Raw genomic sequence first — 24015 nt, forward strand, 5'->3', positions numbered from 1 at the left:
GTTAGTAATGACCAGGTCAAGGATGTTGCTACCTCTAGTGGGGGTAAGTTAGTCCAGGGCATTGGAATTAATGAATTCCAGAAAGCGTTGGGCAAGTGTATTGGTACATGAATAGTTTTCCCAGTTAATGGAGGGGTAGTTAAGTCGCCCAGTATGAGACTGTTAGGTTGGACCCTAATATTCTCCAGGGTGCTTAGGAATGTGAAGTGTGAATCTTGGGACATGGTTGGGGACCTATAGCAGGCTACGACTTGAATCACTGTCTTACCCAGTGTTAGCTGCACCTGAAGTATCTCAGATGTGTTATGTTGGGCTACCAGTCTGGAAGTGTGCGCATCCTTTATAAATATGGAAACACCACTGCCCTTGGAGCTTTGGTCCAAGTTCTGGGGCCGAAAGGTGTGGAATGAGTTGTAGCCTGGTAGCGCAGGGTGCTTTTTGCTGCCTTGAACCAGGTCTCTGTTACAGCACAAATGTTGATGTTCTCCTTTTTAAGGAGTACTTCAAGCAAGTGCATTTTGAGATTTAGACCTCTAACATTGAGCAGCATGACCCACAAATTGCACTTGTTTGTAGCTGTTACACTGGTAATGTGGTCTTTGGAACACCACCTAAAAAAGGCACTATTGGGGTGGCAAGAGCCTTGGCCAGTATCCAGAACCCCAGGGGTGACAGGTGCAGGCCGTCTCTGGCAAAGCATCGAGGTCTGTCAATCATGTCATCCCAGGCAGACAGAAACTGGATCCCCTTAGAATGACACCAGAAACTTAGCCAATTGTCAAAATCAATAATTTTCTGCTTGCACTGTGGTATCATTCTGGGTGATGGTAGAATGCTGCTCAGGGCTAGGGTCATACCCACCTGGCCTACATCATCTGAGAGCTCCTCCATGTCTCTTTTCATGTAGTCCAGGGAGGTACATCTCAGGTCATTCACACCCACATGTAAAATGACAGAGTCATATTTGTACCTGTTGTTGAGGGACCTGAGTGTGTGCGTTATGTGGCAGAACCTGGTGCCTGACAGGCAGCTGACTGTTACTTTTCCCCTTATTCAACCTAGTGAGTGGGACATCAGTGTGCCTCACTATCAAGTCACCTATGACTAGTGTGTTGGGCATGCTGTTTTGCCTCAGGGGCCTTGGTTGAGTGGCACACTGTTAAGGAGAGTTATGTGTCTCGTGATTAGTGTTGTGTTGTGGTGGTCAAGTGCATTTCTGCCTTGGATGTCTCTGCTGTTTGGTTAGATTTTTATTGAGAGCCTCCGTGAAGGTGGGTGTGTGGTTTGTGTTTTTATGTGAAGGCAATGCTGGTGTGTGTTCTGGAGGGCTATGTGTTCCATGTGGTGTGGTGCAAGTGTTGACCTTCTCCTTTTGACCAGCTATTCTGGTCTTGGCTGGAGAGTGTGTGGCTTCCAATTTGGATATATAAGTGAATCTCTCACAAGTCTGAGTGTTGGGGGGTAAGAGGAGAGGGTTGCTAGTGTACATGAGGCAGTTGCTACATTGCCTCAGGATGCCCAAGTTCACCAGGTTAATAGGGGAAAGCACAGGGAACTGACATTTAGACATGCCTGGAGGGGTGGGCATTAATAAGTACTGGTGCTGTTTTCTTGTAGAATGTTTAGTGCTAGTAGCACTTTTGTGTACTACAATAATTGCTACAAGAAGTCTGGTAAAGTGCTAAACTAACAAGCTAGTAAAAGTGCAGGAGAGGAGAGAACTAGCAGATCTAAGGGAAAAATTGAAGAACAGACTTCAGCACTGCTCAGAAGCTTACAAACAGTCCTGGATACAGCATATCTGTATCTGGACTAGATTAGTTACAGGAAAGGTGGGAAACAAGTGCAGATGTGGGCTTTTAAACCAGAAAGTTGAAAGAGATGGAGAAACTGCCCAAATGTTCAATAAACTACAAAATTTCTGGGTCAAGAACCACTCCTCTTGTGGTAGATAGGCTACCTAGGATGTACCACCCCACTGATAAGCTAGAAGGCTTCCCTCCAACACAGAAAGGCTTGGGGGGCTCAGAAGCTTACAAACAGTCCTGGATACAGCAAATCTGTACTTGGACTAGACTTGTTAGAGGAAAGGCAGGGAACAAGCGCAAACATGGGCTTTTAAACCAGGAAGTTGAAAGAGATGGTAAACTGCCCAAACGGCCAATAAACTACAATTTCTGGGCCAGAAACCACTCCTCTTGTGATAGAGAGGCTACCTAGTGCTTACCACTCCCACTGATAAGCTAGAAGGCTTCACCCCAGCACAGAAAGGCTTGGGAGGGGCTCAGAAGCTTACCAACAGTCCTGGATACAGCAACTCTATATCTGGACTAGACTAGTTACAGGAAAGGTGGGAAACAAGCACAAATGCTGGCTTTTAAAGTAGAAAGTTGAACGAGATGGAAAAAACTGTCCAAACGGCCAATACGCTACAATTTCTGGGCCAGGAACCACTCTTCTTGTGATAGATGGGCTACCTATTACTTACTACTCCCACTGACAAGCTAGTTTTCCTATTTTTCTCCAAATGTTGAAGAGAACTGTACTAATATGAAACATAAAAGCAAACTTCTATTTTTCTTATCTTGAAAACACACAAAAAGCATGCTTGCTGTTTATGGTTAAAGTTTTGACATGAAATGTACCACTTTAGAAAATTTGACAAACTAATAATATAGTTAGTGCAAAATGGTTTCTAGGATTGTGTTGGGCATTATAGAAAATTGACATTAAAGCATTAATTAAATGTTACCTGGTAAAAGTATTTATTCTATTTTCTGTACACTCCCCCCTCCCACACACACTGCAATGAAAATATTAGTTGTAAAACCTGAATCCATGATAGTGAATGAGATGGATATGTAGGTCTATGTGTACCTCTCAGTTTCTAAGACCAAGAAATATGGCCAAAGCCATAAATAATGGGGGGACAAATGCCCAGAAATAGAGCAATTTTTAAATATTACTCTTACAAACTTAGAAAGTTGATAGAATAATAGATTCATTTCCTGAAGAGTATGAAGCTGTAACTCAAACATCTCTCATTATTTTCTGGGTTCAATCCTCAATGATTTGCCAGTGATTTTCCAGAAAACTAAATTTTATAAGAAACAGATCAAAAATGTGAAGGAAAAATCTGAACAATTGATAGGTATGGGTGTGTGTGAAGTGATAATCTGGTAGTTGTATATGTGTTTTTGTGAGCATTTATAAGACAAAAACGGCCAAACAAACTATTGAAAAGAAAACCACGAAGGAAGCTGAATGCAGGAGTAATAGATATTCCAATAAACAAGCGGTAGCTTTAAAAACGATGGTGTTAGCACTTTATTAACCAAGAACTTTCGGAAGGTATACTAACCCTCCTTCCTCAGACAAAACAGTTAAAATCAATGAGAGGAAGAGTTTAAATACTTATAACCCCTCCCTAATTAATAAATTTTAATTAACAACACCCATTCATATGAAAAACACATTCATATAAAAAACACAATCTGCTTTTTCGTCTTGGTTAAACAAGAAGGCAACTATTGTCAATATACATACATATGTAACGTCATACTATTCTGTAAAACCTTTTATAAAAATGCCTCAATAAATTGGACATTCTAGTTATTCCAATATATACATTCAAACAAATAGGTACTACAAAGATATGTTGTAAACTAAATACACATCAATGACATATGTTAAAAACTAGTATTCAGAAAGAAAACAATCCTTACACTTCAAATAGTGTTACCTGTGAAACTTAAAAAACAAACAAAAACAAAAACAAAAAATAAAAAATAAAAATATTACTCCCTAATCCGAAACACCCCCCTCCCCACCAAAACAAAAAAACACACAGGGGTCACCTAATGAAGGCTGCCTGAGCTTAGCCAGGGAACGAGGTAGTGGACAACCTGTTATAGAAAGACAAAAACTGTGAGGCTACAAAATATGGACAAACATCCGGAGGAATAGGATGCACCTAGGCAACAAAAATTGACCTCAAGGGAATCAGCCGGAGTTGAAATCAAACCTAGTTTATCTCCTCATGGCTAATAATCTAAGGATGCAAGACAAAGCAATAGCCTCATTCAAGCCAGGATATGTGTACGCTGCCGTTCTCACTTGCCAAAGGAGTTCTTCCTTTTCTAAAATTAACTGCCAGGGGCCACTATTTGGGTCTATGGCTACTTGTTTAACCACCACAAAGTTGAAAGCATGACCCGGGTAGTCGACAATGTGGCGGGCTAATGCATTCTTTATGTCACCCTTTGAAATAGCATAAAGGTGTTCATATACCCGTTTCTTAAGCGCCCTTTCGGTCTTTCCTATGTAGAAAGACGAACATAGGGTGCATAGGGCAACATAAACGACTGCCTTAGACTCACAATTAAAGGTGCCCATGACTTTATATGTGTTCCTATTAATGTTAAATTGGAACCCCTCTAGAATACATTTGCACTGACGGCATGTCCCACATCGGGTCATCCCTTGACGCCTGTTAGAGAATGTTTTTTTGTTGTTATTCCTCTCCAAGAGGGACTTCAGCGACAACCCTTATTTCTTCTAAATGACTATAAACTCTGTTGGCATTAATTCCAATGTATAGTTTATATGTCGTCTGAAGGCAAGTTACTGGTCTATAGTTTTTAGGATAGCTTGCAGGTTCACTCTTAAGTAGGAGTATTGTTTTTCCTGTTGTTAGCCAGACTGGTGTCTGTTCAGGGTATGCATATAAATAGTTCTTACTCATGGCTAAATCTTCATGTAAAGATGTTAATACTTTTAACCAGAAGTTAGGCACTGTATCTGGGCCTGGGGTTTTCCAATTAGGAGCATTTCTTAACTTTGTTTCAATCTCTCTGGCCGTTACTTCATCCCATTGCATATCTGTACATTTGAACTTCTTAGTCTTTCTTTTACTTCTTCTATCCATTTAATATTTTATGTTCCACATGCTCTTCATAGATATTGCTCCAAAATGCATCTATATATTCCTTTTTTGGTGGTGTTTCAATTCCCATTGCTCTGTTTCCAAATTCCCTATAAAACTTTTTTTGGATCATCAATAAATTGCTTATGCCTAGAGAGGAGTTGTGGTATTGTATGAGGAAGTCAGGAGTATCAGAGAAGTATGTAAGAGTGGTACAGGATATGTGCGAGGGTAGTGTGACAGCGGTGAGGTCTGCGGTGGGAGTGACGGATGCATTTAAGGTGGAGGTGGGGTTACAAGGATCAGCTCTGAGCCCTTTCTTATTTGCAAGGGTGATGGACAGGTTGACAGACGAGATCAGACAGGAGTCCCCGTGGACTATGATGTTTGCAGATGACATTGTGATCTGTAGTGAGAGTAGGGAACAGGTGGAGAAGACCCTGGAGAGATGGAGATATGCTCTAGAGAGAAAAGGAATGAAGGTCAGCAGGACTAAGACAGAATATATGTGTGTGAATGAGAGGGAGGATAGAGGAATGGTGAGGATGCAAGGAGTAGAGGTGGTGAAGGTGGATGAGTTTAAATACTTGGGGTCAATAGTTCAGAGTAACTGCGAGTGTGGAAGAGAGGTGAAGAAGAGAGTACAGGTAGGATGGAGTGGGTGGCGAAGAGTGTCAGGAGTGATTTGTGACAGACAAGTACCTGTAAGAGTGAAAGGGAAGGTCTACAAGAGGGTAGTGAGGCCAGCTATGTTATATGGGTTGGAAACAGTGGCATTGACAAAAAGGCAGGCGTTTGAGCTGGATGTGGCAGAGTTAAAGATGTTAAGATTTGCACTGAGTGTGACGAGGGTAGACAGGATTAGGAATAAGTATATTAGAGGGTCAGCCCAGGTTGGAAGGTTTGGAGACAAAGCCAGAGAGGCAAGATTATGTTGGTTTGGAAATGTGCTGAAGAGGGATGCTGAGTATATTGGGAAAAAGATGTTAAGGATGAAGCTACCAGGTAACAGGAAAAGAGGAAGGCCTAAGAGAAGGTTTATGGATGTGGTGAGAGAGGACATGCAGGTGGTAGGTGTGACAGAGCAAGATGCAGAGGACAGGAAGAAATGGAAACAGGTGATCCGCTGTGGCGACCCCTAATGGAACAGCTGAAAGAAGATGATGAAGATGATGAATAAATTGCTTATGTTGTACTTTTCCTTTAAATTTATCTGAGTATCGTTTAAGTTTTTCTGCCTGTGCTGACGTTTTTAGTTTATTATTTGCAATAGTACACAATACATCTTGATCTGTTCTGATACTGTGCATTGCTTTTATCACGTCTGTCTTTTTGCGTATTTTTGTTGATCTATTCACTCTTCTCTACTCTTCTAACAGTGGCACTTCTTGTCTTATTTGCTTTACAGTTTTCTCTATTCAGTATTTCTATGATGGTAGTTAATTTCTCCCCTTTGTTTCCCTTACTACGCTATGTTTTTGTGGTAAGAATTTATCTATTAATTTAGCTGCACGGTAATATATCCTATTTACTTCTGTTATATCACATGAATCTCTATGGACAGTCTGTTCATTTGTTTTATCAAACTTCTAACTTTTTGGGTTTTAATGACTTTCTGTAGTCTGTTTCTTTCATTGATCTTACTATGTCTGTCAGTCTTTATTAAATCAAGCAACTCTTCTCTTAGATCATTTTCTTTTAAACTTAAGGCATGTTCTTTTTTCTCCATTTCCTGTGGACATTCTATACAAAGTTCCACAGCATCTTACTGTGCCACATTTTCTTCAGTTTCATCCTGTGTCTGTTGATCTTTCATATGGGAACTCACTGCCCTATCACCCCACAACATTGGCTGTGTCAGAGTTGCCACAGCTTCCTGTTCCTCCCCTTGTGCAGCTCCATCTAAATGTTTGTACTGGTTTCCTGTGGAAGGCTCCAAAGTATCTTCATCTGGCAACTGATCAGATGTTTTCCGCTCCACTGCTTTTGTGTGATGTTTTCCGAGTTAGATTTTCTACACTAAATCCTTCACTTCACAGGTAATCCATAACCTCAGTTTCTATTTCATTTACTTCTCCATTACTAATCCTCTTTTCTACTTTTCCTCTTTGTTTTCTTATTTTTTGTATTGCAAAATTTTCCATAGCTGGATGCCTTTGCTTATATATCTCTTCAAATATGTTTGGTGCTGCTCTTTTTGTATTCTCATTTCCATAAATATTACACCATATTAAATGTCTTTTTCTTTCCCATGTCCATATTTCTTCTTCAGATGTCTCCTGCTCCTCCTGTTTCTCTTTACTCTGGGGACTCAGTGTTCCATCATGCTGTAATATAACCTGTGTTCGACTTTCTAAACTAAATCCTTCACTTTGCAAGTATTCTATAACTTCAATTCTATTTTTACTTTACTAATCTTCTGTTCTGCGTTCCCTCTTTGTGATCTTATTTTTTATTGTGAAATTTTCCATATCTGGATGCCTTTGTCTATATTTCTATTTGAATATCTTTGAGGCTGCCTTTTTTTGTTGATTAATTTGGCTTTTTCCTTTGCATAAATATTGTACCTTATAAGACCTCTCTTTCTTTCCCATGTCCATATTTCTTTTTATATCTTTCAAAAGTCTCTAGATTTTGTTCTTTATATTTTTACACTTCTTCAGTTGATTCCTTTTCCAAATTGACCAATGTTTCTTGTCTATATAATGTTTTTCATAAATCTGTTGTGTTAATGAACACAATTTTTTATTTGAAACTTCTGACAGTTTTTCTTGTGGAAGTATTTTTCTTTCCTCTAATTTCTCTCTTAATCTTTTTGTATATCTTCTGTCTGGAAATTCTGGACTTCTTGCATAACAATAACAATACATAATGTCTTTCTTATCATGGATAGTCCACTCTATTGTCTTTATGACTCCTTTTTGGCCTATCAGTTTTTGTTATTTTTGTGAACTGCTACTTTCATCTAAAACAGGGGAGCCACCCTTCCCCTGGGCCTGGTCTAGTCCCATTGTAGGTATGTTTCCATGTCTGGAGGATTCTCCACTGTCATTTTTTCCACTTCTGGCACCGGTGTGCCTACCAGGATTGGGCATTTTTTTTATCCTGGGTCTTATACATCCAGCTATCTTTTTTATTCTTTAAACTACTTCTGTCCATGATATATGCTATATAAAATACAGTCTATATATCACTGTTATCTTGGTGAGATTTTGTAAAAAACAGGGTGCACCTCATGAAGGTACTCTCCAGGACGTGAGGATGAATTCAATTCCAGCAATACTACTCTCCTTTGTTTGCTAGTTTATCATCTCTCCATTCAGACTCTGTAGTTGTATATGTGTTTTGTGAGCATTTGTTTGTGCTTATACAAATATATGGAAGATTATGGATGTTTGTGTTTCTTGTGTTTCTATATGTATGCATATATATAAGACAAGATTTTTATGCAGTAGTCTCATGTCACAAAAAGCAATGCTAATGTTTATAATTTCCATTATTTGTCATTTGTCATTTTTTAAGCATTTATTTCCAAGTAGAATCGTACAGACCTATGGGAAATGGGTGGAATTATAAGCTATAAGTATACAGTAACATAATTTATGCTAATTATGTGTCCAAATGTTTGGCTAAATGTACCTACTTTTCAAGAGCCCTTGTCCAGATTTTCTACATCAACAGGCTGAGAGTTATGTGCACACTGCATTTTCATGCATGCATTGTGTTGGCAAAGACTAGTTTGTATGTAAAACAGGCTCAATAGGTTTTGCACCACTTCTGTACAAAGTGTTTTATACTTATGGAGAGTGGTAATTTGGACTGAAACTTTAGCAAGTGGCTAGCTGAGTCACTCTTGTGGAATTAGTAGATAGCTGCCCTGTGTACTTCACTACTCATGCTTACAGTTACAAGGGCTGGGACATGTGCCCTTTTGGGTTATCAAAGTGGACATGACTTTACTGACTATTCTGGAGAAAACTGTTTGAGTCTGTGTCCTGGATGGTCTTGCATGGTGTAGGTACCCTGCTTGTCTTTCAAGGTACTGTTGTGAGAAAGATGTGCATAATCATCCTAAAATCAGAAATTGCTGGGTGTGTTTTACAAGTATGCCATTAATTTTATGATGTTATGTTATGTTGTTTTGCATGAATTCGTACTTGTTTTTATATACTGAATTTAATATAGTGTGTGTGTGTGTGCGTGTACAGTCTAGCAGCTCAACAGAGTTTGTCGTTAAAATTTTTATTTTTTTAAAGACACTTTTCTGGAAAGTTGTATCTTCTTCAGTACAAAACATCTAGCTGTTTTTAATGTGCTAAACTAAGAAACCTGTAATATTTTGATTTTTGGAACAAATTGTTGATACCAAATCATGTGTTACTGGCTTCTATTTCTGTTATTCAAACTTAAAATCAGTTTACACTGTAGCTAATTATACAAATTGAACAAGTTATATTTCCATGTTGCTGTTTCATTGACTCTGTTGCCAATAAATACCATAGCTTTATTACCTGAAGTTGCAAGAATTAAATATTTATTGGCTTGCACAAGGCAAAAATGGGCTTCTTGTAAAACATTTATTTTTCTTCCATTTGCTTTTAACAGTTCACACTAGATATATCCTCTTACTGACTGCTTAAAATTACTGTACCAAAGGGTTTTAGATATTGGGAGTGTATGCTAAACAATACGTGCTGGGAACAGTTTACAGAATATCTAGATTTGTTTTAACTCATTTCTTGGCAAAATACAAGTGCCATTACATTTTTATACACTATGATAATTTAAGATTAGGTGTCAGAAATATATATTAATTCCAGAAGTCAGCAGAGGCAGGACTGGGGCCCCAACAATACGGTTCAACTAGGGCACCGCGGCTGTTAGGGCCGGCCACAGTTTCTTATTTCCAAAACAAGTTAGTAGTAGTAATAAAAAACACCTGTTCCGCGTGCCGAACTGACATTGACATACACGTGCCAAAGGCGCGGAAATGGCAGTTTTACTTCCTTAAATTATCTTTAGTACAATAAGTTCAATATGTCTAAAGTTTTGAATCAGTAAGATTAAAACATCTTTTTATATAGTACAGGGGTAAAATCTTATTTTGTACGAGTATCCGATCAATGAAACTTAGATCGACTATCCGGAAATAATGAAAATGTAAATAAATAGTGGGAGAGCCCAAGTAAATTGATATTTGAAGGTGAGGTGAAAATTATATTCTACCAATAGTATACAGAATTAACTATACACGTTTTACTAAAAACACTCGTTTATTATATTTACATATGACGGACTACTGGCACTAACTCAAAATCTTATAACCTGTACAAGTGTATAAAAACAGAAGGGTGCATACACAGAGCTTGCATTAGGAATTCCCCCCGGCAAGTAACCAAGACGAGTTTGTGTGATTAAGTAGTAGCCTATGGAATTAATGATACATAGATAGTTAGAAGAGTTTAGTTTTTGCGCTGGATTACTACAAATTGTAACACGGTACTGAATGTTTACTTTTTGTCATTTAATTTGTTTTATATGAATATTTAAACACGTAGTTTGTACTGAAATAGAGTTGTTACATTGTACAAATAATTGTCGTTGACCTCGTAATTTGCTGCGACGGAGTCCCTGAAGTGAGAGCTTTGCTCGCCCGCGTTAAACTATCTGATCATCTTGCAAGTTTTAGGGAAGCTTAACAACATAATTTGGTACCTACTTATTGTAAAACTCTTAAGACATACATCTTAATGTAAGGTACTGGGGATGGGTACAGAGCCAAAATAATGGGGGTACAGAGGATCAAAATCTGGGACGGATTTTAAATATTGCTGTTAATAAACTCAGGAACTTGCTAGAACAACCGGCATGCTCTGAATTAAATGAAATATATCCGTTATTGTTAATGACTGCAATCCTTAGCGATTTAAGAGGCAAAAAAATCTAGAATTCTACTACATTCTGGACAGCTGAGAGGTTTGCCCGAAGAATTTCGGTTGTATTTCTAATAACCATGAAGGCGATTACTGTATTGCCTTGAAGCCTCGCGGAAGTATTTGCCCGCAGTCATTCTGAGCAAATGAATTTAGTGTCCTGTACTGCACTTGTAAATTTCCGTAGCTTGTCTGGGTTTTTGGTGTGACTATTGCAATTTAACAGTTGCTAAAGGGTTACCACCACCTGTCCCTCATTACGCAGGGAAGTCCCTATTTGGGCAGTTCTTTGAGTGGGAGCAAAATGACAAATGACTTGAGATTTTAGGACATGCATATTACAAATTTTCACTATTTGTTTTGGGGATATTGTACAGGATTTACGGGTTTATTTTTGGTGAAAAGGTTAAGCCCAGCTGTTTGCACTGGTTGTGGATACGGTCTCCAGCGAAATCTCATGTGTCCATACAAAATGTCCCACTCTGGACATTGAAGAGGTAGCAACCATAAGCAAATGTTTGAAACACATTATGAAGTATGACATTTTTCCTGAACTGAAATTGGTTAAATTGCGGAGATTACATTTATTTATTTATGTGCTTAATCCACTATAAAGTAACCTAAGTAGAAACGCAGTTATATTTCTATTTTAGCATAGGGAGCTATCCATGTTAAGAACATGGGGACCCTCTCCGCACCTTTGTCATACGAAAAGAAATTGAAAATGGCAGATGTCCTTGTATTTTAGAAAATACCTAATGTTTAAGTCTTCCTGTCCTAAATTAATTTGTGGCAGCAGAAATAAAACTAACTTCCTAAATTATGGATGTTTACAATGTGATTAGTGTCTTTTGCATTGGTTGAGAGTCAGTTTTGTTTGTCATGTTATATCTTGCATCTCATAGAGGCTGTCACACTTTTAGCATTTGCAAAGGTAGCAGTCTTAGAAACATAGGGTTAAAGTCAATTGTACTAAAAGGGATTAGAGACCCTTAATCCTCTATCCAAAAGTGGGTGTGTTTTAATATCCAGTTTTTATTGCCTTGTTGAATAAACATAGAATCTTCTGAATATTCAGCAGCTACTTCTCCGTGTATGCACTGCAGTGTGTATTTACTTTCATATTTTCTCATCTCTCTATGAAAAGAAGCAAGTCCCACTGCAGATAGATTCAGGACCTTATCAGGTTTATATTAGCAACGTAAACAAATGGCTGTGTCAAGGTATTTACACACTTCCTTTTATCAAGGCACTATGAGATGTACATTTTTTTTGGGGGGGGGGTTAAAATAAAAATGCACTTTAGTGTATATTAAGGTGTTTGTAGGAGTAGCGCTCACATTTTATTTCTTTATTTGTTTAATTGATTATTTCGTTGGATACAAACATAACTTGTATGGCAAGTTTACTCCCTAAAATGTTGTACTTCCCTGATTTTTGCAGATGGTGTGCTACACTTCCTTATTTAAACATGCTCCAACTTCACCTCACTTCTGTGAAAGGGAGCTTTAACCATTAGACTTAGTGAAATTGTGTTCAAGTTGGTCTTTGAGGGGGATAAACCCAAAAAGATGACCAATCCAAATTTATGAAAAATACAATATGTGGAGCAAATTATTAACAGAATAGGTTCATAGGTGTGTACTAGTCTGACAACTGGGGCCTTTATAAGACTAGCCAAGCCATCCCAACTCTATCCCAAGTTTATAAACTTCGAACCCCACATGAGCGAACTCATATGAGGGAAGTTCGAAACATTGACTATATAAAAAAAAAAAAAAAAAAAAAAAAAAAAAAAGAATAAAAACTTACCTTAATGCTCTGAGCAGGGGGGCAAGCCCCCCTGCACCCCACACCCCCCTACTTAAATATACCAACTCCGAGAACGCACTTCAGTGCAGAAAGGGAAAATTTCCCATTCTGCAAGTGAAATGCCGTTGACTTTCACCTTTGACCTTTCTGACGGTCGATCATATGATGTAGACCATCTGTGATTCGAATATTTGAACATTCGGTCATCTAATATAGACCCTATGTAACCTAGAGAACAATTTACAGGTAGCCACTGTCCATTAGAGTTAGGAGATAGACCTCGGGTATTTTTCCAATTTCCCATCCGCATGTCCAGATTTCTTTTGAATAGGGTAAGGGAAGAGCTCTGCTTCACCTGGATGGGAAGCCTATTCAAGAAAGGGGAATTCACTGTGACACATACCTATCCCTCCAACATGTCCTGTTTATGATGAAAGCAAGGTTTCAATTCCTAGATTAAATATTTCGAATGCTATTTTTTTTGTGGATATACGAAAGGTTCATCAGACTGGTATTCAAGGATACTTTGTATGCCTGGCGTAGATCACCTCTCAACAGTTTGCAGGAAATAAGAGTATAGAGAGAGGGTTTTGAGGTGATCTGCATAGGACATGCTGTTTACGTCCTGTATTTTTTTTGAGAGGAACCTCCATGGACATTCCAGTTGTTACAGCCATCTGGTCAGCAACATACTGAAGAAGGTTTTGTACTCCATGATGGCCTTATGAAGGCCAAATACAGTGGAACAATGGCTTCCTTAGTCCAAGATGCCATGCCCTTGCTTATAAGTTGAGCAACATAGAATGCTTTCCTTACTGCTGTAGACAGGTTGGTCAAAGGCCATGTTGCTATCTACATAAGCACCCAAATGTCTGAATCAACTCGCAGAGGTGTGTTATCGATGAGTTAATTTCCTAGTGTGGCTGACATCTCAAATGGCATTATTATGCATTTCTTGGCACTGAATTTTAAGCTGTTGCTTTGGCACTAGTCATTTGTCTGTGTTAGTCCTTTCTACAGAATGTTTGTGTCTTGGGGTGGATTCTATGATTGCTTCTAGTTTGCAGGCCTCTGCAAACTTGGTCATCCAGGAGCCCTTTTCTTTTGAGACATAGATGCCAAAAAGGAGCAGACTCTGCACAAAGTCCTAAGGGATTCTGCTAGTCACTAGCCCCTTTTTGGTGGTGGTTCCCCTATTCTTAGTTCTGGGTCCTGTCTGAGAGCCAGCTTGCTATCCAATACATAACATAGGAATCATACATAATTAGAAGATACATAAAATGACTCACTACCTTTATCTTTTTATCAGTGCTGCATAAAATAGGCAGCATAATAAAGAACAAGCACATAGGAAATTACTAGGCTAATGGCTCTGGGGCCCTTACAAGCCTAGCCAAGAGTTTATCCCCAAAAATAAACCTCAATCAGCACCTGGGGCCCCTGTGGAACCCATGGAACAAATTTGTGGTTACCCACATGCAATTAAGTTCAGTGTACCCAGGATAAGATGTAGGCAGTATGAGAGGTTTAGTGACATCAAAGCAAATCATTTGGTTTTATTGGAATTTACACTGTGAGAAATTAGGAAGGAAGGAAATAAGTGAGTTAATGAAAAGTGGGTTCTTACCTTGAATTAATGTGCAAGATAAATAGGGTGTTTGCAAGAGGAGAAACTAAAATTTAAACAAACGACTGTCTAGATAAAGTCCACTTGGGTGATGGATGTTATAATAGGGATTAAAGATTGAGAGCTATGATTATTACATTTTTTTTAAACACCTTTATTGAATTATCACGTGATACTGGCAAACTTACATTTATATAAAAATAATCAAACCATATTAACAAGTTCAGATTTACAAACATTATAATTCATATCTATTGTTTTATCATATAAGCTGAGCAACATTACATAACTTATTTAATTCCTACCTTCTTTTAAACCTCTTTTCTTCTTCAAAACATTTTTCTGTATGGTTCCAACAATTTCCATTTTTTCTATGTAATTGTTGCATCTTTCTGTTGACAGTAATTGTAGACTGTGTAACAGTGACAATAAGGACAACCATAAAAGTAATTGCAGTTGTTGGAGTGTATAGACAACAAAGTCCAGTGTTGGTGACTTTTAGGAATTCTTATATTTCCTGCATGAAACATAGAAAAAAAACATCATAATGTATGGGGATTTGAACTTACCAGAGAATGGTTGAAAGAATATTGATTCTACAACATTAGTAAGGCAATGTTGATGGACAGGTTGACAGACTAGATCAGACAGGAGGACCCATGGAGTATGCTGTTTGCAGATGATATTGTGATCTATAGTGAAAGTAGGGACCAGGTTGAGGAGAGCCTGGAGCGGTGGAGATGTGCTCTAGAGAGGAATGAAGGTCAGCAGGACTACGACAAAATGTGCGTGTGTGAATGAGAGGGAGGATAGAGGAATGGTGAGGATGCAGGGAGTAGAGCTGGTGAAGGTGGATGAGTTTAAATACTTGGATCAGCAGTCCAGAGTAATGGTGAGTGCGGAAGAGAGGTGAAGAAGAGAGTACAGGCAGGGTGGAGTAGGTGGAAAAAGAGGTGAAGAAGAGAGTACAGGCAGGGTGGAGTACGTGGTAAAAGAGGTGAAGAAGAGAGTACAGGCAGGGTGGAGTAGGTGGAGAAAAGTGTCAGGAGTGATTTGTGATAGCCTGGTACCAGTCAGAGTGAAAGGGAAGGTCAAGACAAGGACAAGAGGGTAATGAGACCAGCTATGATATATGGGTTGGAGACGGTAGCAGTGACAAAAAGGCAGGAGTCAGAGCTGGACATGGCAGAGTTAAAGATGTTAAGATTTGCAGTGAGTGTGATGATGATGGACAGGGTTAGGAATGAGTATATTAGAAGGTCAGCTCAGGTTGGACGGTTTGGAGACAAAGCCAGAGAGGTGAGATTGCGTTGGTTTGGACGTGTGCTGAGGAGGGATGCTGGGTATATTGGGAAAAGGATGCTAAGGATGGAACTGCCAGGTAAGAGGAATGCCTAGGATAAGGTTTATGGATGTGGTGAGAGAGGACATTCAGGTGGTTGATGTGACAGAGCAAGATGCAGAGGACAGGAAGAAATGGAAACGGATTATCTGCTGTGGCAACCCCTAACGGGAACAGCTGAAAGAAAAGTAGTAAGGCAATCTTATGAGTACTAGTAAAAATTGTTATAGATTGTAAACAAACGTATCTGGGAACAGAACATGTATGATATCATCTCTGTTCCGAAGGAGGTGATCATTGCTTCATTTCACGTTTTACTGCCTTTTGATATGCAATTATGATGGCGTTCTAAAGGTTAAACATTGTTTGCTTTATTAAAGCCCATTTTTATACCATATTTTTCCTGCCTTGACTGCTGTAATAGTCAGGATAACAAACAACCAAAAAGGTAGTGTAGAAATGTAGTCTCTTGGGTATTTATTGGTAATGTTTAATTGTTAATCAATCCAAGCTCATTCTGAGCCATCCCCATTATGTGGACAGGCTCAAATCACTATCACTCTACTCTGTATCGTACAGATTGCTCAGAGGTGATCTGTGTTTCGCCTACAAGGCAATCTCAGACCCTGCCCTACAAGAGATGCTCCATATCCGTAAGTCTAATTCATCACGCATTACCTGGTCGAAAGGCCTGAATCTAATATGCAACATTAACAAATCCTGCTGGAGAGACAGGTTTGTCTCCCAGAGGTTGCCCCATCTCTGGAGTAGACTTTCCATACTTGTCAAACAGAGTACCTTGCTGACCTTCTTCAAGTGCAACCTTGATGAGTGGATGGGAAACCACAAATGTGTCCCTCATTGACAGGGGTGACGGGTTGCTCACTGATGTTTCTTTTTGGGGTTAAACTCTTGGCTAGGCTTGTAAGGGCCCGCCTAGTAACCTCCTATGATCCTGTGATCTCTACATCTGCTGTGCTTGCAGTGCATCTAAATGTTTCTCACTTACTGAGCTATGCACATACTTTGGCTACTGCTGTTGTTCTCTTGGAGTTTAAATTACTTATCAAAGCCTTTAACTAATTTAAATGACAACTCCATCTCGAAACTCCAAACATATGCTTTCATTCATTGTATCTTGCTATTCTGTGGTAGATTAATACATCAGAATCACTTTTAGTGCTTCTTATATTTTTATCACAAAATAGCTATTGTGAAATCTGACATACTAACATGATTTTGTTGTATATCTTCTTTCTCTTTATTAGGATCCATTTTAGCCCCCTTTATATGACTAATGTTAGACATAGGGAAGTGAGGTGTTTTTCCTCCCATTTATGTAGAATAACAACAGTGTTGAGTCACTCATGTCTAACATGACCACTGGATCCTGACTGCTTTCATTTTTACTTGCATTACCCTGAGTTGTGGTCTGTTGTTAGCCTTTCCACAGTAGTTTTAAACCTCCTCAAAATAAACTTATGGGGTTTTCTATGGTTGTTAGTTCATAGTTCTGCAGCTATGATGGACCCACTCCTGGATCTTTTGTGGGTATGATAGACCCGCTCCTGAATCTTTTGTGGGTATCAGAGTTGTCTTTCCACTACAGGACCCTTGCTTGACTTGCTACTCAGCTGCTAATTCAAATAAACTTATGAAGAACTTGAAAACCACCTGTGCTAAGAACTTGAAAACCACCTGTGCTATTCCATGCAGCCTGAAGTAGGAATTTGCATGTTTTAATCCTTAATTGTTTAGGTATATAAATGTATTATATTCATATTTTCTATTTTATGAAACCAGTTATGTTATCTGTACCCTCTTAATGTAGCACATCCTGTAGGACTGTTGCAACATATAAATAACTTTCTGATGTCATTCTATTGCTATGTTGCACTATTCATAACCTTTGGGATTCCCCGCCTAGGCGACCCAAACATCTCATCAGTATACAAAAGACTTTTGCTACTGCATGGTACTTGGAATGTTGTACATAGCAAGGCAGGCAGCATCCACCGTTCGTATCATTGCCAAGTGTTTGCAGTTTTCAGATAAGTGCCCCATTGGGGAAAATTCTTTGTGCATGCTTTTGAGGTTAATGTCATCTAAGAAAGGCAGGTGCCATTGAGGACATCAGATTCCATATAAAGACAGCTGCAAATCAGCGTTTGTTTCTGTAAGGTCCGAGCATGATTGCAAGTCTCATGCAATTTGCCAGGTGTTCATCCCCAAGACTCTTCATTGTCATTTGTTGGCTCTGGACATTTACCCTAACAATCAACGTCTGAAAAGGTTAACTTTTGGTATGGAGGCCCCTGCAGGTCCGTCTGGTGAGCCACCAAAGAAGGCCAAAAAGGTCAGGCCTGTTAGTTACACCTCTGGATTTGGATGCTCTCTCGAGGCCATTGAAGGCCTGAAGGCCCATTCGATCTCTGGTTCCCAATATGCAGTGGGTATCCTTTCAGAAGCTGTTAGGGAGGGTGCCACTAGCATGTCCACAGAGGCATCACAGACGTCCATTCAGGGCAGTAAGGGGGAAACTGTACTCACTACCTCAGATGTCCCAAGCAGTGTCCCTCCAGTTCCTCCATCTTTAGCTATCTCTGTGCCCAACCTAGTGCCTAGCCATACGTCGGCTGTTTTTTCACAACTTGTGGGGGGGGGGGGGTCTTACTGGTAAGAAGACATTTAAACAGAAACATATTTCCTCTTCCCAGGACCCTTCTCCAGATTGGCAGGCCTTCTCGCAGGGAATCATGAATGCTTTCCTGGCTTTAAATCCATCCTCAGCTCTACCTCCCATGTCTGTTCCTTCTGTCACTCCCAGGAGATCAGTAGAGGAACAACATGCTCTGGAGAAGAAGAAAGTTCTTCATTTGATGAAACCTTGATCTACACATCTCAAATAGAGTTTCCTCTATGTTATGATTCCCCTGAATTGGATTCTAACAGTGGGGATTCTCCTGAGGATTATCCTTTTGGAGAAACAATTTCTAGGATGAGAGATGTGGAGAAAATTTCTAGGATGAGACATTTCTTCAAATGGGAAAGTAGTCAAGTATCAGAAGTTGAGATATTATGACCTTTTGCAGATGGACTCTCCATATTCCTCAGCCATCCCTCCTATTCTCCCTGCCTTTCTGGGTTCCTTTCTCTCAGTGTCAGAGTCCAGATTCTCAACCTCCAGCCCCAAAATGCCCTTACAGATTCTATAACGTCCATGAGGACAACGTTTTTATTTAGATGTCCTGCAGCAGATCCTGCAATTATTTCTCTTTCTTCAGGCAAACCTTCTAGACTTTTTCCCTATATTAACCTGCTCCCTTCTGACAAGTATAGCAAAATGATGGAAAGGTAAGGGAAAAGTGTATGTCCTCTACCTTGGCTTTCAGAGCCATTAACTACCAGACCCACATATCAAAACATGCTCTGGCCTTGCTTTCCCAAGCTTCTCAGCTGGTATCAGACACTCCTGATGCTCCAGCCAAGGTGCAGCTTGCCTCTTTACTGTCTACCTCAGCCCAGGTGCTTAGACATTCAATTAAATGCAGTAATGACTCAGCTGAGATTTATGCAAGACAAGCAGCTTCAGGTTCTGACCTTAGGAGGTACTCATGATTGAGACTCCAGCCTTTGCCTGATGATATCGAGGCTAAAATTATGGCTGCACCTCTGGACAATGATGCCATTTTTGGTGCTGATGCTGCAGCCCTTTTCAAGTCCCTGCATGACAAAGGGAAAGAGCTTAAAGAACTGAAACCCCTCTTTGTGTCTGCAATTCCTAAATACCACAGAAATTACCTTTCCAAGACACAGTTTGTCAGAAGGAAACAATGCAGTTCCCCTCCTTCCCATAAGAGAGGGACCCGTATATGTGGATCTTCCAGATCCCAGCAAACCCCGTCTCAAAAACCCACCATTCAAGACAGGCCAGGTAGTCTGCGACTACCTGGCAAATCTCTCAAACATATGTGTCCTATATGAGGGAAGAGAAGAAGATATGAGCTGGAACAGGGTATCTCCACCAACAAGTGGGTCCTTTCCATTGTCCAAAACTGCTACTATATGGTGTAGAAATCTGCCCCTCCCTTCATGGACATTCCACAACCCCCTCTGGATCAGATTCATCTGTTCCCTCAATTCCTAGAGGACTTGCTAAATCAAGGAACTATTCAAGATGTTCCACCACTACCAAAAGGAAGAGGGTTTACTCAAGAATGTTCCTAGTCCCCAGAAAAGATGTTCCATGGTGACCAATTCTAGACCTTTCACATCTCAACCTTTTCCTCAAAGTACAAACCTTTTATATGCTCACTCTGCAAACTCTTTTGCCTCTTCTGCTCCCCCAGGCTTTTCTAGCCACTCTGGACATCAAGGATGCATTTCCGCATATCCCTATTCGTCTGCAGTACAAGAAGTTTTTGCGCTTTTCTGTTTCCTCACATTTTCAGTTCTGTGCTTTGCACTTTGGACTCTCTACAGCACAAAGGGTATTCACAAAATACTTGGCTCCTGTCATTGCCTTCTGCAGGCTCCAAGGAATACTGATCTATCCTTATATGGATGACCTGCTAATACAAGCAGTCCACCCAGGCACTCCTATAGGAAATGCTAGTTGTCATTATTTCCCTGCAACATGTCATGGTGTTCACCATAAACTTCCACAAGTCTTCTCTCAATCCTTCCCAGGATCAGATTTTCTTAGGATGCAGACTAAGGACAGATCGGATGATAGTTTTCACACACACCCCCCTCAAAAAGTGCAATCTCTGCTCAGCTACTTCCTCCAACTACTCCGTTTAACCTCCATCTCTGCCAGGGAGCACTTGGGTGTATTAGGATTCATGACATTAGTCATAACTATGCTACCCCTAGCCATACTTCTCATGCAGAAAATCCAGTGTTTTCTAAAAACACTTTGGAGCCCGCATGCCCATCCTCTGGACTTTGTACTCCCTCTTATCCTATGCATAAAGAGAGAAATTCAGTGGTTGGTTCAACAGATTCAACTGAACCCAGGGTTCTGTTTCAACAGCCAGCCCCAGTTCAGGATCTCTACACAGATGCCTCACACTTTGGGTGGGGAGCAACTCTGAGTTGCTTAAAAGTCCACGGCCTTTGGTCTCCCTCAATCAAGAAGCAGCACATCAATGTAAAAGAAATGATGGCTTTGATCCTGGCACTTTAAGCCTTTCACTCCTCCCTACTCTCAGGAGCCCTGAAGTTATTCACAGACAACACTACAGTTCTATGGTATGTGAACAAACTGGGGGCTCCAAGTCATACCTGCTTTGCAGGTTGGCCCTTCAAGCATGAGAGATTGCCTATCAACCAAAGGTTTTGCTGCAAGCTGTTTATATTCCTTCAGATCAAAATGTGCTGGCAGACACTCTCAGCAGGTCCATGACACAAGCCCACGAATGGATGCTTCACAAGGATGTGTTTCTGGACATTCTTCACCGGTGGGGTACTCCTCAAATAGTCCTATTTACCTCCCCCATGAACAGGCAACTTCCAAAGTTTTGTGCCAGACTTTCTGGTATAGAAGGTAGATGCCCTGTCCTTCATATGGAAGGGGATGTTTCTTTGTGCATTCTCCCCTTCCCACTTATTCAGAAGGTCCTACAGAAAATACAACAGGGCAAGCCAAAAATCTTGCTGGTGACTCCCTTTTGGCCAAGACAGCACTGGTTCCGTCGTCTTCTGCATTTAGCCAAGGGCAGTCATCTCAAGTTACCCCACAAGGTGGATTTTCTCACGTAAGACAAGGGATCGCTTATCTATCGACATCTCACCTCCCTGAATCTAACTCTTTGAGTGATAGACTTTTGATCCCTTTCCGAAACTTTTTTTTTCTGAGGATGTGCTTCTAGTCCTGCAGGAGGGCAGGAAACCCAACATTGGGGGATCCTGTTTATCCAGATGGAAGAGGTTCTGGTGTCTAAAGAAAGATCTAGATTCAGTTTTGGTGGACATTCCATTGTTTCTTTCCTGTTTGTGTGAGCTACTCAAGGCTGGGTTCTACACTTCTGTTAAAGACCATCTGTCAGCCATTTCAGTATGTCTGCCTTTATCTCCTCCCCTAGCTTCTAGGTTAGGTGTTAAGCTCTTCCTCAAAGGCATCCTTCACATTAGACCTCCCAGGAAACCTGCCCTTTTGTCATGGAAAAGTTCACTCTGGCTCCCTTTGAGTCTGCAGTGTCAAATTCCTTAAAATTTTGTACATGGAAAACAATCCTGTTAGTAGCCATCGCTTCTGCCAGAAGAGTTTCTGAACTCCATGTCCTTTATGGCTTGCCAACCTTTTCTCATTTTCCACAAGGATAGGGTCTTTCTTTCTATTAACCCTTCCTTCATGTCCAAGCTGGTTAATGACTTGTCCCTAAACCAATCCATTCATCTGCCCACCTTTTTTCCCAGCCCTAAAAACCATAGTGAAAGGGTCATTCATTCCTTGGATGTGCGCAGGCAACTCAGATTTTATCCGGAGAAAACCAAGCCTGTTAGGAAATCTGAGCAATTGTTTCCTTCCATCCCAGGGCACTGGGAAAACCTGTCTCCACACAATTTCCATTTTGATTTCTAAGGCAATTTCATACATTTGTCTCCCATGGGAAGACTCTACCTCTGTGAAGGCTCACTCCACTAGAGCAGTAGCCTCTTCAGGGACTTTCTTCAAAGGTCTGGACACTGCATCTATTTTGGAAGTGACCAGATGGTCTACTGTCCATACCTTTACCAAACATTACAGACTGGACACTCTCTCCAGGTCCAGAGTGGGATTTGTTAGGGCATTCCTGCATGGGTTCATAGAAACCTCTTCTGCTCCATCCTTCCTTTCTTTTCTATGAGCTTTGGTACTGTCTCAAAGGTTATGAACACTGCAAGATAGGAGTAGAAGGACATAAAATAGATGTGTAAAATTTTACCATAACCATAGATGTACTTCTCTTCCATGTTGCATTATTCTATCCCACCCTCTTACCCCCATGGTACTTGCTGTTTATTGGATGATGATATATACCTCATCCTTGGACAGGTGTTCTAACTGGGGCATTCAGTTCTGAGGAATGGTACGTGCCAACGTCACCTTTATGCCCTACGTTGCCTATCTTGCTATGTAGAACATTGCACGTGCCATGAAGTAGAAAGTCTTTTGTATACTGGACGGACGTTCAGGTTTCCTAGGTGGGGAATCCCAAAGGTTATGAATACTGTAATGTGGAACTGAAGGAAATCTAGGGTTATGGTAAGACTTTACACAACTTTTCTTTCTTGAGTTTGTAATGTTAGGAGATTTTATTAATTGGTACATATGTCTTCTTGCATTACATTTTTGTGCTTGTATTGTTGTATTGATACCTGTTTTGTTGCAGTTATAGTATGCTAACACTTCATCCAAATTAGAATCACCAGGTATGACAATTTAGTACTTTTCTCTGTTATGAGTGTTAAGACTAAAACATTGTCAGTGCCTTTACAGTATTATAGCATACCTCTGATTCTCTTACTGCAAGAATTCTGGATGAAGCCAATAATAATGGATTGACAACGACTCGGATCAGGGATAGATTTTAAATACTTCTCTTATAAATTTAGAAAGTTGCTAGAATAACAGGTTTTGTCTCAGAATGCATTTTCTGAAAGATAAGAAGTTTGAAATTAAAATGTCTCACTTAGTAGCTGCAATCCTTAATGATTTGCTAGAAAACCACATTTTATGAGAGGCAGATCATAAAATATGAAACAAAATTCTGGAGATTCAGCAAAAAAATTCTCAGATAGATATGATGTTATGGCCATCTGTGAATTGATAGTATTTAGTCTCTTATTTTTGTACTGTAAACTAAACCTGTGCTAAGTGCATATGCCTTTCTCCCTTTGTGTCCAGTGTACTGATACTTGCGTTTTTATGTTACTTGATCACCACAGAACTAATTCCAGCTGTCATAGTAAATTATTTTACTTATGTTCATCCCTTAGTGGCTTTAGAAATGGTGGATTTCCCTTGAGTTGTTGCACCTTCACTTTATCCATTGTGTATGACAAGGAGATGCACATGTTTGGTGTATTAGTACTTACTGTGACATTGAGCTTCCCCTTGGGTGTTGCAATTTCACCATATCCAGTATGTATCACAAGGAGATGTGTAGCTCTTCACTTAATTTTCCTTGTGGTTGACTGCTGTGCTGTTGGCAGTCATGTTGCTTGGTGTCTTAACCCTGCAACAGTATGCCCACATGATTTTCTGCCATGTCTTTCTGCATCCCATGCCAGTTACTGGTCTCTTTCTGATAGCTAAGCATTGCAGCTTAGACTGCTATTGTATTCTCCTGACATGTTTCATAGCTACAATAGACTTGTCAGTCTGCAGATG

The 24015-nt window shown here is 40.0% G+C and overlaps 1 protein-coding gene across 3 annotated transcripts in view; it reads left to right on the forward strand.

Moving 5' to 3' along the window:
* Window positions 1-10325: 10325 nt before the first annotated feature.
* Window positions 10326-24015, forward strand: part of LOC122807733 (long-chain-fatty-acid--CoA ligase ACSBG2-like) — a 1512114-nt gene continuing 1498424 nt past the window's right edge. Inside the window, exon 1 of one of the 3 annotated variants that reach the window (XM_044078719.1) lies at window positions 10326-10423. The gene's annotated coding sequence lies outside the window, so the exon portion shown is untranslated. The remainder of the gene's footprint in view (window positions 10424-24015) is intronic. The other 2 variants (XM_044078754.1, XM_044078736.1) reach the window with 2 other exon arrangements.

Source organism: Protopterus annectens, chromosome 1.part1 (assembly GCF_019279795.1).
Source record: "Protopterus annectens isolate FY-2018-M chromosome 1.part1, PAN1.0, whole genome shotgun sequence".
In the NCBI taxonomy this organism is placed as follows: domain Eukaryota; kingdom Metazoa; phylum Chordata; order Ceratodontiformes; family Protopteridae; genus Protopterus; species Protopterus annectens.